Genomic DNA, 14,485 nt, shown 5'->3' with positions numbered 1-14,485 from the left:
AGTATAGTCAGGCACAAAACGTCACAGTATAGTAAGGCATAAAAATGCCAAAAAAATACATATTATAGTAGAGCATAAAAATGGCAAAAAACGTCATAGTATAGTATGGCATAAAATTTCAAAAAACGTCATAGTATAATAAGGAATAAAAATGGCAAAAAACGTCATAGTATAGTCAGGCACAAAACGTCACAGTATAGTAAGGCATAAAAATGGCAAAAAACGTCATATTATAGTAGAGAATAAAAATGGCAAAAAAAGTCATAGTATAGTATGGCATAAAATTTCAAAAAACGTCATAGTATAATAAGGCATAAAAATGGCAAAAAATGTCATAGTATAGTCAGGCACAAAACGTCACAGTATAGTAAGGCATAAAAATGCCATAAAAGTCATATTATAGCAAAAAACGTCATATTATAGTAGAGAATAAAAATGGCAAAAAACGTCATAGTATAGTATGGCATAAAATTTCAAAAAACGTCATAGTATAATAAGGCATAAAAATGGCAAAAAACGTCATAGTATAGTCAGGCACAAAACGTCACAGTATAGTAAGGCAAAAAAAAGCAAAAAAAATACATATTATAGTAGAGCATAAAAATGTCAAAAAACGTCATAGTATAGTATGGCATAAAATTTCAAAAAACGTCATAGTATACTAAGTCATAAAAATGGCAAATGACATCATAGTATAGTCAGGCATAAAACGTCACAGTATAGTAAGGCATAAAAATGCCAAAAAACTTCATTGTGTACTATTGCGTGAAAATGTCAAAAAACGTCATAGTATAGTATGCCATAAAATTTCAAAAAACGTCATAGTATAGTAAGGCTTAAAAATGCCCAAAAAGGACCACAGGACAGTAAAGCCCCAAACCAGGGATTGAACCCATGACCTTGCCAGTGTGAGGCAGCAGTCCTGACCATTGTACAACAATACTTCTACATCACAAGCTCATGGTAGGCATCATATAAAGGATATTTTAGCATATTAATCCATGATATATCACAAAAGATTGTCCATTAGGCATAAAATGTCATGAAAACATAATTGTATAGTAAGACATATAAATATCAAAAAACATCATAGTATAGGATGGCGCAAAAATGTCACATTATATAAAAGCCTGAAACCAGGGTTTGAACCCTTGCCCTTCTCAGTGTGAGGGTATAGTCCTAACCATTCTACCACCATGCTGCTGCGTTGTGAATGCCTTGTATAGAAAGGTATATAAAATATCAGTATACTACTCTGTGACATATCATAAAAAATCATAGTATTGTGAGGCATAAAATACTATAGTATAATAAGGCATAAAAATGGAAAAACAATTCATTGTATAGTGTGGTGTGAAAATATCAAAAAGCATCATAAGAGAGTAAAGCCCCAACCTGGGGTTTGAACCCATGACCTTCTCATTGTGAAGCAACAATCTTAACCATTGTACCACGATGCTGCTGCAACACAACTTAATGGTATAGCAACATATTAAGAATATCTTAGCATACTAATCCATGATATATCATAAAAGGTTATTGTCCATTAGGCATAGAATGTCATGAAAACATCATTGTATAGTAAAGCATAAAAATGTGAAAAACCATCATAGTTTAGGATGGCGCAAAAATGTCACAGTATATAAAAGCCTAAAAACAGGGTTTGAACCCTTGTCGTTCTCAGTGTGAGGCTATAGTCCTAACCATCATACCACCATGCTGCTGGATCACTAACTCATTGTATAGCAAGGTATATAAAATATCAGTATACTACTCCGTGAAATATCATAAAACGTCATAGTATTGTAAGGCATAAAACGTCAAAGTATAGTAAGGCATATAAAAATGCCAAAAAACTTAATCGCGTACTGTAGCGTGAAACTATCAAAAAACATCACAAGATTATAAAGTCTGAAACCAGGGTTTGAACCCTTGACCTTCACAGTGTGAGGGAATAGTCCTAACCATCGCACCACGGTGCTGCTGCATTACAAAGTCATTGTATAGCAAGATATATGAAATATCAGTATATTACTCCTTGAAATATTATAGAACATCATTGTATAGTATTGCGTGAAAATTCCCAAAAAACGCGATAATATAGTCAGGCACAAAACGTCACAGTATAGTAAGGCAAAGAAAAGCAAAAAAAATACGTATTATAGTAGAGCATAAAAATGGCAAAAAACGTCATAGTATAGTATGGCATAAAATTTCAAAAAACGTCATAGTATAATAAGGCATAAAAATGGCAAAAAAATTCATATTATAGTAGAGCATAAAAATGGCAAAAAACGTCATAGTATAGTATGGCATAAAATTTCAAAAAACGTCATAGTATAATAAGGCATAAAAATGGCAAAAAACGTCATAGTATAGTCAGGCACAAAACGTCACAGTATAGTAAGGCATAACAATGCCAAAAAAATTCATATTATACTAGAGCATAAAAATGGCAAAAAACGTCATAGTATAGTATGGCATAAAATTTCAAAAAACGTCATAGTATAATAAGGCATAAAAATGGCAAAAAATGTCATAGTATAGTCAGGCACAAAACGTCACAGTATAGTAAGGCATAAAAATGGCAAAAAAATTCATATTATAGTAGAGCATAAAAATGGCAAAAAACGTCATAGTATAGTATGGCATAAAATTTCAAAAAACGTCATAGTATAATAAGGCATAAAAATGGCAAAAAACGTCATAGTATAGTCAGGCACAAAACGTCACAGTATAGTAAGGCATAACAATGCCAAAAAAATTCATATTATACTAGAGCATAAAAATGGCAAAAAACGTCATAGTATAGTATGGCATAAAATTTCAAAAAACGTCATAGTATAATAAGGCATAAAAATGGCAAAAAATGTCATAGTATAGTCAGGCACAAAACATCACAGTATAGTAAGGCATAAAAATGCCAAAAAAAAGTCATATTATAGTAGAGCATAAAAATGTAAAAAATCGTCATAGTATAGTATGCCATAAAATTTCAAAAAACATCATAGTATAATAAGGCATAAAAATGGCAAAAAACGTCATAGTATAGTCAGGCACAAAACGTCACAGTATAGTAAGGCATAAAAATGCCAAAAAAATTCATATTATAGTAGAGCACAAAAATGTCAAAAAACGTCATAGTATAGTATGGCATAAAATTTCAAAAAACGTCATAGTATAATAAGGCATAAAAATGGCAAAAAACGTCATAGTATAGTCAGGCACAAAACGTCACAGTATAGTAAGGCAAAAAAAAGCAAAAAAAAAGTAATATTATAGTAGAGCATAAAAATGGCAAAAAACGTAATAGTATAGTATGGCATAAAATTTCAAAAAACGTCATAGTATAATAAGGAATAAAAATGGCAAAAAACGTCATAGTATAGTCAGGCACAAAACGTCACAGTATAGTAAGGCATAAAAATGGCAAAAAACGTCATATTATAGTAGAGAATAAAAATGGCAAAAAAAGTCATAGTATAGTATGGCATAAAATTTCAAAAAACGTCATAGTATAATAAGGCATAAAAATGGCAAAAAATGTCATAGTATAGTCAGGCACAAAACGTCACAGTATAGTAAGGCATAAAAATGCCATAAAAGTCATATTATAGCAAAAAACGTCATATTATAGTAGAGAATAAAAATGGCAAAAAACGTCATAGTATAGTATGGCATAAAATTTCAAAAAACGTCATAGTTATAATAAGGCATAAAAATGGCAAAAAAATACATATTATAGTAGAGCATAAAAATGGCAAAAAACATCATAGTATAGTATGGCATAAAATTTCAAAAAACGTCATAGTATAATAAGGAATAAAAATGGCAAAAAACGTCATAGTATAGTCAGGCACAAAACGTCACAGTATAGTAAGGCATAAAAATGGCAAAAAACGTCATATTATAGTAGAGAATAAAAATGGCAAAAAAAGTCATAGTATAGTATGGCATAAAATTTCAAAAAACGTCATAGTATAATAAGGCATAAAAATGGCAAAAAATGTCATAGTATAGTCAGGCACAAAACGTCACAGTATAGTAAGGCATAAAAATGCCATAAAAGTCATATTATAGCAAAAAACGTCATATTATAGTATGGCATAAAATTTCAAAAAACGTCATAGTATAATAAGGCATAATAATGGCAAAAAATGTCATAGTATAGTCAGGCACAAAACGTCACAGTATAGTAAGGCATAAAAATGCCAAAAAAAAGTCATATTATAGTAGAGCATAAAAATGTAAAAAATCGTCATAGTATAGTATGGCATAAAATTTCAAAAAACATCATAGTATAATAAGGCATAAAAATGGCAAAAAACGTCATAGTATAGTCAGGCACAAAACGTCACAGTATAGTAAGGCAAAAAAAAAGCAAAAAAAAAGTAATATTATAGTAGAGCATAAAAATGGCAAAAAACGTCATAGTATAGTCAGGCACAAAACGTCACAGTATAGTAAGGCATAAAAATGCCAAAAAAATACATATTATAGTAGAGCATAAAAATGGCAAAAAACGTCACAGTATAGTATGGCATAAAATTTCAATAAACGTCATAGTATAATAAGGAATAAAAATGGCAAAAAACGTCATAGTATAGTCAGGCAAAAAACGTCATAGTATAATAAGGAATAAAAATGGCAAAAAACGTCATATTATAGTAGAGAATAAAAATGGCAAAAAAAGTCATAGTATAGTATGGCATAAAATTTCAAAAAACGTCATAGTATAATAAGGCATAAAAATGGCAAAAAATGTCATAGTATAGTCAGGCACAAAACGTCACAGTATAGTAAGGCATAAAAATGCCATAAAAGTCATATTATAGCAAAAAACGTCATATTATAGTAGAGAATAAAAATGGCAAAAAACGTCATAGTATAGTATGGCATAAAATTTCAAAAAACGTCATAGTATAATAAGGCATAAAAATGGCAAAAAACGTCATAGTATAGTCAGGCACAAAACGTCACAGTATAGTAAGGCATAAAAATGGCAAAAAAATTCATATTATACTAGAGCATAAAAATGGCAAAAAACGTCATAGTATAGTATGGCATAAAATTTCAAAAAACGTCATAGTATAATAAGGCATAAAAATGGCAAAAAATGTCATAGTATAGTCAGGCACAAAACGTCACAGTATAGTAAGGCATAAAAATGCCAAAAAAAAGTCATATTATAGTAGAGCATAAAAATGTAAAAAATCGTCATAGTATAGTATGGCATAAAATTTCAAAAAACATCATAGTATAATAAGGCATAAAAATGGCAAAAAACGTCATAGTATAGTCAGGCACAAAACGTCACAGTATAGTAAGGCATAAAAATGCCAAAAAAATACATATTATAGTAGAGCATAAAAATGGCAAAAAACGTCATAGTATAGTATGGCATAAAATTTCAAAAAACGTCATAGTATAATAAGGAATAAAAATGGCAAAAAACGTCATAGTATAGTCAGGCACAAAACGTCACAGTATAGTAAGGCATAAAAATGGCAAAAAACGTCATATTATAGTAGAGAATAAAAATGGCAAAAAAAGTCATAGTATAGTATGGCATAAAATTTCAAAAAACGTCATAGTATAATAAGGCATAAAAATGGCAAAAAATGTCATAGTATAATCAGGCACAAAATGTCACAGTATAGTAAGGCATAAAAATGCCATAAAAGTCATATTATAGCAAAAAACGTCATATTATAGTAGAGAATAAAAATGGCAAAAAACGTCATAGTATAGTATGGCATAAAATTTCAAAAAACGTCATAGTATAATAAGGCATAAAAATGGCAAAAAACGTCATAGTATAGTCAGGCACAAAACGTCACAGTATAGTAAGGCAAAAAAAAGCAACAAAAATACATATTATAGTAGAGCATAAAAATGTCAAAAAACGTCATAGTATAGTATGGCATAAAATTTCAAAAAACGTCATAGTATACTAAGTCATAAAAATGGCAAATGACATCATAGTATAGTCAGGCATAAAACGTCACAGTATAGTAAGGCATAAAAATGGCAAAAAACTTCATTGTGTACTATTGCGTGAAAATGTCAAAAAACGTCATAGTATAGTATGCCATAAAATTTCAAAAAACGTCATAGTATAGTAAGGCTTAAAAATGCCCAAAAAGGACCACAGGACAGTAAAGGCCCAAACCAGGGATTGAACCCATGACCTTGCCAGTGTGAGGCAGCAGTCCTGACCATTGTACAACAATACTTCTACATCACAAGCTCATGGTAGGCATCATATAAAGGATATTTTAGCATATTAATCCATGATATATCACAAAAGATTGTCCATTAGGCATAAAAATGTCATGAAAACATAATTGTATAGTAAGACATATAAAATATCAAAAAACATCATAGTATAGGATGGCGCAAAAATGTCACATTATATAAAAGCCTGAAACCAGGGTTTGAACCCTTGCCCTTTTCAGTGTGAGGGTATAGTCCTAACCATTCTACCACCATGCTGCTGCGTTATGAATGCCTTGTATAGAAAGGTATATAAAATATCAGTATACTACTCCGTGACATATCATAAAAAATCATAGTATTGTGAGGCATAAAATACTATAGTATAATAAGGCATAAAAATGGAAAAAAACAATTCATTGTATAGTGTGGTGTGAAAATATCAAAAAGCATCATAAGAGAGTAAAGCCCCAACCTGGGGTTTGAACCCATGACCTTCTCATTGCGAAGCAACAATCTTAACCATTGTACCACGATGCTGCTGCAACACAACTTAATGGTATAGCAACATATTAAGAATATCTTAGCATACTAATCCATGATATATCATAAAAGGTTATTGTCCATTAGGCATAGAATGTCATGAAAACATCATTGTATAGTAAAGCATAAAAATGTGAAAAACCATCATAGTTTAGGATGGCGCAAAAATGTCACAGTATATAAAAGCCTAAAAACAGGGTTTGAACCCTTGTCGTTCTCAGTGTGAGGCTATAGTCCTAACCATCATACCACCATGCTGCTGGATCACTAACTCATTGTATAGCAAGGTATATAAAATATCAGTATACTACTCCGTGAAATATCATAAAACGTCATAGTATTGTAAGGCATAAAACGTCAAAGTATAGTAAGGCATATAAAAATGCCAAAAAACTTAATCGCGTACTGTAGCGTGAAACTATCAAAAAACATCACAAGATTATAAAGTCTGAAACCAGGGTTTGAACCCTTGACCTTCACAGTGTGAGGGAATAGTCCTAACCATCGCACCACGGTGCTGCTGCATTACAAAGTCATTGTATAGCAAGATATATGAAATATCAGTATACTACTCCTTGAAATATTATAGAACATCATTGTATAGTATTGCGTGAAAATTCCCAAAAAACGTCATAATATAGTCAGGCACAAAACGTCACAGTATAGTAAGGCAAAGAAAAGCAAAAAAAATACGTATTATAGTAGATCATAAAAATGGCAAAAAAATTCATATTATAGTAGAGCATAAAAATGGCAAAAAACGTCATAGTATAGTATGGCATAAAATTTCAAAAAACGTCATAGTATAATAAGGCATAAAAATGGCAAAAAACGTCATAGTATAGTCAGGCACAAAACGTCACAGTATAGTAAGGCATAACAATGCCAAAAAAATTCATATTATACTAGAGCATAAAAATGGCAAAAAACGTCATAGTATAGTATGGCATAAAATTTCAAAAAACGTCATAGTATAATAAGCCATAAAAATGGCAAAAAATGTCATAGTATAGTCAGGCACAAAACGTCACAGTATAGTAAGGCATAAAAATGCCAAAAAAAAGTCATATTATAGTAGAGCATAAAAATGTAAAAAATCGTCATAGTATAGTATGCCATAAAATTTCAAAAAACATCATAGTATAATAAGGCATAAAAATGGCAAAAAACGTCATAGTATAGTCAGGCACAAAACGTCACAGTATAGTAAGGCATAAAAATGCCAAAAAAATTCATATTATAGTAGAGCACAAAAATGTCAAAAAACGTCATAGTATAGTATGGCATAAAATTTCAAAAAACGTCATAGTATAATAAGGCATAAAAATGGCAAAAAACGTCATAGTATAGTCAGGCACAAAACGTCACAGTATAGTAAGGCAAAAAAAATGCCAAAAAAAGTCATATTATAGTAGGGCATAAAAATGGCAAAAAACGTCATAGTATTGTATGGCATAAAATTTCAAAAAACGTCATAGTATAATAAGGCATAAAAATGGCAAAAAATGTCATAGTATAGTCAGGCACAAAACGTCACAGTATAGTAAGGCATAAAAATGCCCAAAAAATTCATATTATAGTAGAGCATAAAAATGGCAAAAAACGTCATAGTATAGTATGGCATAAAATTTCAAAAAACGTCATAGTATAATAAGGCATAAAAATGGCAAAAAAATTCATATTATAGTAGAGCATAAAAATGGCAAAAAACGTCATAGTATAGTATGGCATAAAATTTCAAAAAACTTCATAGTATAATAAGGCATAAAAATGGCAAAAAACGTCATAGAATAGTCAGGCACAAAACGTCACAGTATAGTAAGGCATAAAAATGCCAAAAAAAAGTCATATTATAGTAGAGCATAAAAATGTAAAAAATCGTCATAGTATAGTATGGCATAAAATTTCAAAAAACATCATAGTATAATAAGGCATAAAAATGGCAAAAAACGTCATAGTATAGTCAGGCACAAAACGTCACAGTATAGTAAGGCATAACAATGCCAAAAAAATTATTATTATAGTAGAGCATAAAAATGTCAAAAAACGTCATAGTATAGTATGGCATAAAAATGCCAAAAAACGTCATAGTATACTAAGGCATAAAAATGACCAAAAAAACGTCATAGTATAGTCAGGCACAAAACGTCACAGTATAGTAAGGCATAAAAATGCCAAAAAAGTCATATTATAGTAGAGCATAAAAATGGCAAAAAACGTCATAGTATAGTATGGCATAAAATTTCAAAAAACGTCATAGTATAATAAGGCATAAAAATGGCAAAAAACGTCATAGTATAGTCAGGCACAAAACGTCACAGTATAGTAAGGCATAACAATGCCAAAAAAATTCATATTATAGTAGAGCATAAAAATGGCAAAAAACGTCATAGTATAGTATGGCATAAAATTTCAAAAAACGTCATAGTATAATAAGGCATAAAAATGGCAAAAAATGTCATAGTATAGTCAGGCACAAAACGTCACAGTATAGTAAGGCATAAAAATGCCAAAAAAAAGTCATATTATAGTAGAGCATAAAAATGTAAAAAATCGTCATAGTATAGTATGGCATAAAATTTCAAAAAACATCATAGTATAATAAGGCATAAAAATGGCAAAAAAAAGTCATAGTATAGTCAGGCACAAAACGTCACAGTATAGTAAGGCAAAAAAAAGCAAAAAAAAAGTAATATTATAGTAGAGCATAAAAATGGCAAAAAACGTAATAGTATAGTATGGCATAAAAATGCCATAAAATTTCAAAAAACGTCATAGTATAATAAGGCATAAAAATGGCAAAAAACGTCATAGTATAGTCAGGCACAAAACGTCACAGTATAGTAAGGCATAAAAATGCCAAAAAAATTCATATTATAGTAGAGAATAAAAATGGCAAAAAAAAGTCATAGTATAGTATGGCATAAAATTTCAAAAAACGTCATAGTATAATAAGGCATAAAAATGGCAAAAAATGTCATAGTATAGTCAGGCACAAAACGTCACAGTATAGTAAGGCATAAAAATGCCATAAAAGTCATATTATAGCAAAAAACGTCAAAGTATAGTAAGGCAAAAAAATGCCCAAAAAATTCATATTATAGTAGAGAATAAAAATGGCAAAAAACGTCATAGTATAGTATGGCATAAAATTTCAAAAAACGTCATAGTTATAATAAGGCATAAAAATGGCAAAAAAAATACATATTATAGTAGAGCATAAAAATGGCAAAAAACGTCATAGTATAGTATGGCATAAAATTTCAAAAAACGTCATAGTATAATAAGGAATAAAAATGGCAAAAAACGTCATAGTATAGTCAGGCACAAAACGTCACAGTATAGTAAGGCATAAAAATGGCAAAAAAACGTCATATTATAGTAGAGAATAAAAATGGCAAAAAAAGTCATAGTATAGTATGGCATAAAATTTCAAAAAACGTCATAGTATAATAAGGCATAAAAATGGCAAAAAACGTCATAGTATAATAAGGCATAAAATGGCAAAAAACGTCATAGTATAGTATGGCATAAAATTTCAAAAAACGCCCTAGTATAATAAGGCATAAAAATGGCAAAAAACGTCATATTATAGTATGGCATAAAATTTCAAAAAACGTCATAGTATAATAAGGCATAAAAATGGCAAAAAATGTCATAGTATAGTCAGGCACAAAACGTCACAGTATAGTAAGGCATAAAAATGCCAAAAAAAAGTCATATTATAGTAGAGCATAAAAATGTAAAAAATCGTCATAGTATAGTATGGCATAAAATTTCAAAAAACATCATAGTATAATAAGGCATAAAAATGGCAAAAAACGTCATAGTATAGTCAGGCACAAAACGTCACAGTATAGTAAGGCAAAAAAAAGCAAAAAAAAAGTAATATTATAGTAGAGCATAAAAATGGCAAAAAACGTCATAGTATAGTCAGGCACAAAACGTCACAGTATAGTAAGGCATAAAAATGCCAAAAAAATACATATTATAGTAGAGCATAAAAATGGCAAAAAACGTCATAGTATAGTATGGCATAAAATTTCAAAAAACGTCATAGTATAATAAGGCATAAAAATGGCAAAAAACGTCATAGTATAGTCAGGCACAAAACGTCACAGTATAGTAAGGCAAAAAAAAGCAAAAAAAATACGTATTATAGTAGAGCATAAAAATGGCAAAAAAACGTCATAGTATAGTATGGCATAAAATTTCAAAAAACGTCATAGTATAGTATGGCATAAAATTTCAAAAAACGTCATAGTATAGTCAGGCACAAAACGTCACAGTATAGTAAGGCATAAAAATGCCATAAAAGTCATATTATAGCAAAAAACGTCATATTATAGTAGAGAATAAAAATGGCAAAAAACGTCATAGTATAGTATGGCATAAAATTTCAAAAAACGTCATAGTATAATAAGGCATAAAAATGGCAAAAAATGTCATAGTATAGTCAGGCACAAAACGTCACAGTATAGTAAGGCATAAAAATGCCAAAAAATTCATATTATAGTAGAGCATAAAAATGGCAAAAAACGTCATAGTATAGTGTGGCATAAAATTTCAAAAAACGTCATAGTATAATAAGGCATAAAAATGGCAAAAAAATTCATATTATAGTAGAGCATAAAAATGGCAAAAAACGTCATAGTATAGTATGGCATAAAATTTCAAAAAACGTCATAGTATAATAAGGCATAAAAATGGCAAAAAACGTCATAGTATAGTGTGGCATAAAATTTCAAAAAACGTCATAGTATAATAAGGCATAAAAATGGCAAAAATATTCATATTATAGTAAGGCATAAAAATGGCAAAAAACGTCATAGTATAGTATGGCATAAAATTTCAAAAAACGTCATAGTATAATAAGGCATAAAAATGGCAAAAAACGTCATAGTATAGTCAGGCACAAAACGTCACAGTATAGTAAGGCATAAAAATGGCAAAAAACGTCATATTATACTAGAGCATAAAAATGGCAAAAAACGTCATAGTATAGTATGGCATAAAATTTCAAAAAACGTCATAGTATAATAAGGCATAAAAATGGCAAAAAATGTCATAGTATAGTCAGGCACAAAACGTCACAGTATAGTAAGGCATAAAAATGCCATAAAAGTCATATTATAGCAAAAAACGTCATATTATAGTAGAGCATAAAAATGGCAAAAAACGTCATAGTATAGTATGGCATAAAATTTCAAAAAACGTCATAGTTATAATAAGGCATAAAAATGGCAAAAAAATACATATTATAGTAGAGCATAAAAATGGCAAAAAACATCATAGTATAGTATGGCATAAAATTTCAAAAAACGTCATAGTATAATAAGGAATAAAAATGGCAAAAAACGTCATAGTATAGTCAGGCACAAAACGTCACAGTATAGTAAGGCATAAAAATGCCAAAAAAACGTCATATTATAGTAGAGAATAAAAATGGCAAAAAAAGTCATAGTATAGTATGGCATAAAATTTCAAAAAACGTCATAGTATAATAAGGCATAAAAATGGCAAAAAATGTCATAGTATAGTCAGGCACAAAACGTCACAGTATAGTAAGGCATAAAAATGCCATAAAAGTCATATTATAGCAAAAAACGTCATATTATAGTATGGCATAAAATTTCAAAAAACGTCATAGTATAATAAGGCATAAAAATGGCAAAAAATGTCATAGTATAGTCAGGCACAAAACGTCACAGTATAGTAAGGCATAAAAATGCCAAAAAAAAGTCATATTATAGTAGAGCATAAAAATGTAAAAAATCGTCATAGTATAGTATGGCATAAAATTTCAAAAAACATCATAGTATAATAAGGCATAAAAATGGCAAAAAACGTCATAGTATAGTCAGGCACAAAACGTCACAGTATAGTAAGGCAAAAAAATGCCAAAAAAAAGTAATATTATAGTAGAGCATAAAAATGGCAAAAAACGTCATAGTATAGTCAGGCACAAAACGTCACAGTATAGTAAGGCATAAAAATGCCAAAAAAATACATATTATAGTAGAGCATAAAAATGGCAAAAAACGTCATAGTATAGTATGGCATAAAATTTCAATAAACGTCATAGTATAATAAGGAATAAAAATGGCAAAAAACGTCATAGTATAGTCAGGCACAAAACGTCACAGTATAGTAAGGCATAAAAATGGCAAAAAACGTCATATTATAGTAGAGAATAAAAATGGCAAAAAAAGTCATAGTATAGTATGGCATAAAATTTCAAAAAACGTCATAGTATAATAAGGCATAAAAATGGCAAAAAATGTCATAGTATAGTCAGGCACAAAACGTCACAGTATAGTAAGGCATAAAAATGCCATAAAAGTCATATTATAATAGAGCATAAAAATGCCAAAAAAAGTCATATTATATTAGAGAATAAAAATGGCAAAAAACGTCATAGTATAGTATGGCATAAAATTTCAAAAAACGTCATAGTATAATAAGGCATAAAAATGGCAAAAAATGTCATAGTATAGTCAGGCACAAAACGTCACAGTATAGTAAGGCATAAAAATGCTCAAAAAATTCATATTATAGTAGAGCATAAAAATGGCCAAAAAACGTCATAGTATAGTGTGGCATAAAATTTCAAAAAACGTCATAGTATAATAAGACATAAAAATGGCAAAAAAAGTCATATTATAGTAGAGCATAAAAATGGCAAAAAACGTCATAGTATAGTATGGCATAAAATTTCAAAAAACGTCATAGTATAATAAGGCATAAAAATGGCAAAAAACGTCATAGTATAGTGTGGCATAAAATTTCAAAAAACGTCATAGTATAATAAGGCATAAAAATGGCAAAAATATTCATATTATAGTAAGGCATAAAAATGGCAAAAAACGTCATAGTATAGTATGGCATAAAATTTCAAAAAACGTCATAGTATAATAAGGCATAAAAATGGCAAAAAACGTCATAGTATAGTCAGGCACAAAACGTCACAGTATAGTAAGGCATAACAATGCCAAAAAAATTCATATTATACTAGAGCATAAAAATGGCAAAAAACGTCATAGTATAGTATGGCATAAAATTTCAAAAAACGTCATAGTATAATAAGGCATAAAAATGGCAAAAAATGTCATAGTATAGTCAGGCACAAAACGTCACAGTATAGTAAGGCATAAAAATGCCAAAAAAAAAGTCATATTATAGTAGAGCATAAAAAATGTAAAAAATCGTCATAGTATAGTATGGCATAAAATTTCAAAAAACATCATAGTATAATAAGGCATAAAAATGGCAAAAAACGTCATAGTATAGTCAGGCACAAAACGTCACAGTATAGTAAGGCATAAAAATGCCAAAAAAATACATATTATAGTAGAGCATAAAAATGGCAAAAAACGTCATAGTATAGTATGGCATAAAATTTCAAAAAACGTCATAGTATAATAAGGAATAAAAATGGCAAAAAACGTCATAGTATAGTCAGGCACAAAACGTCACAGTATAGTAAGGCATAAAAATGGCAAAAAACGTCATATTATAGTAGAGAATAAAAATGGCAAAAAAAGTCATAGTATATTATGGCATAAAATTTCAAAAAACGTCATAGTATAATAAGGCATAAAAATGGCAAAAAATGTCATAGTATAATCAGGCACAAAATGTCACAGTATAGTAAGGCATAAAAATGCCATAAAAGTCATATTATAGCAAAAAACGTCATATTATAGTAAGGCATAAAAATGGCAAA

Source organism: Seriola aureovittata, chromosome 4 (assembly GCF_021018895.1).
Source record: "Seriola aureovittata isolate HTS-2021-v1 ecotype China chromosome 4, ASM2101889v1, whole genome shotgun sequence".
NCBI classification, from domain to species: Eukaryota; Metazoa; Chordata; class Actinopteri; order Carangiformes; family Carangidae; genus Seriola; species Seriola aureovittata.
This window is presented reverse-complemented; position numbering follows the sequence as displayed.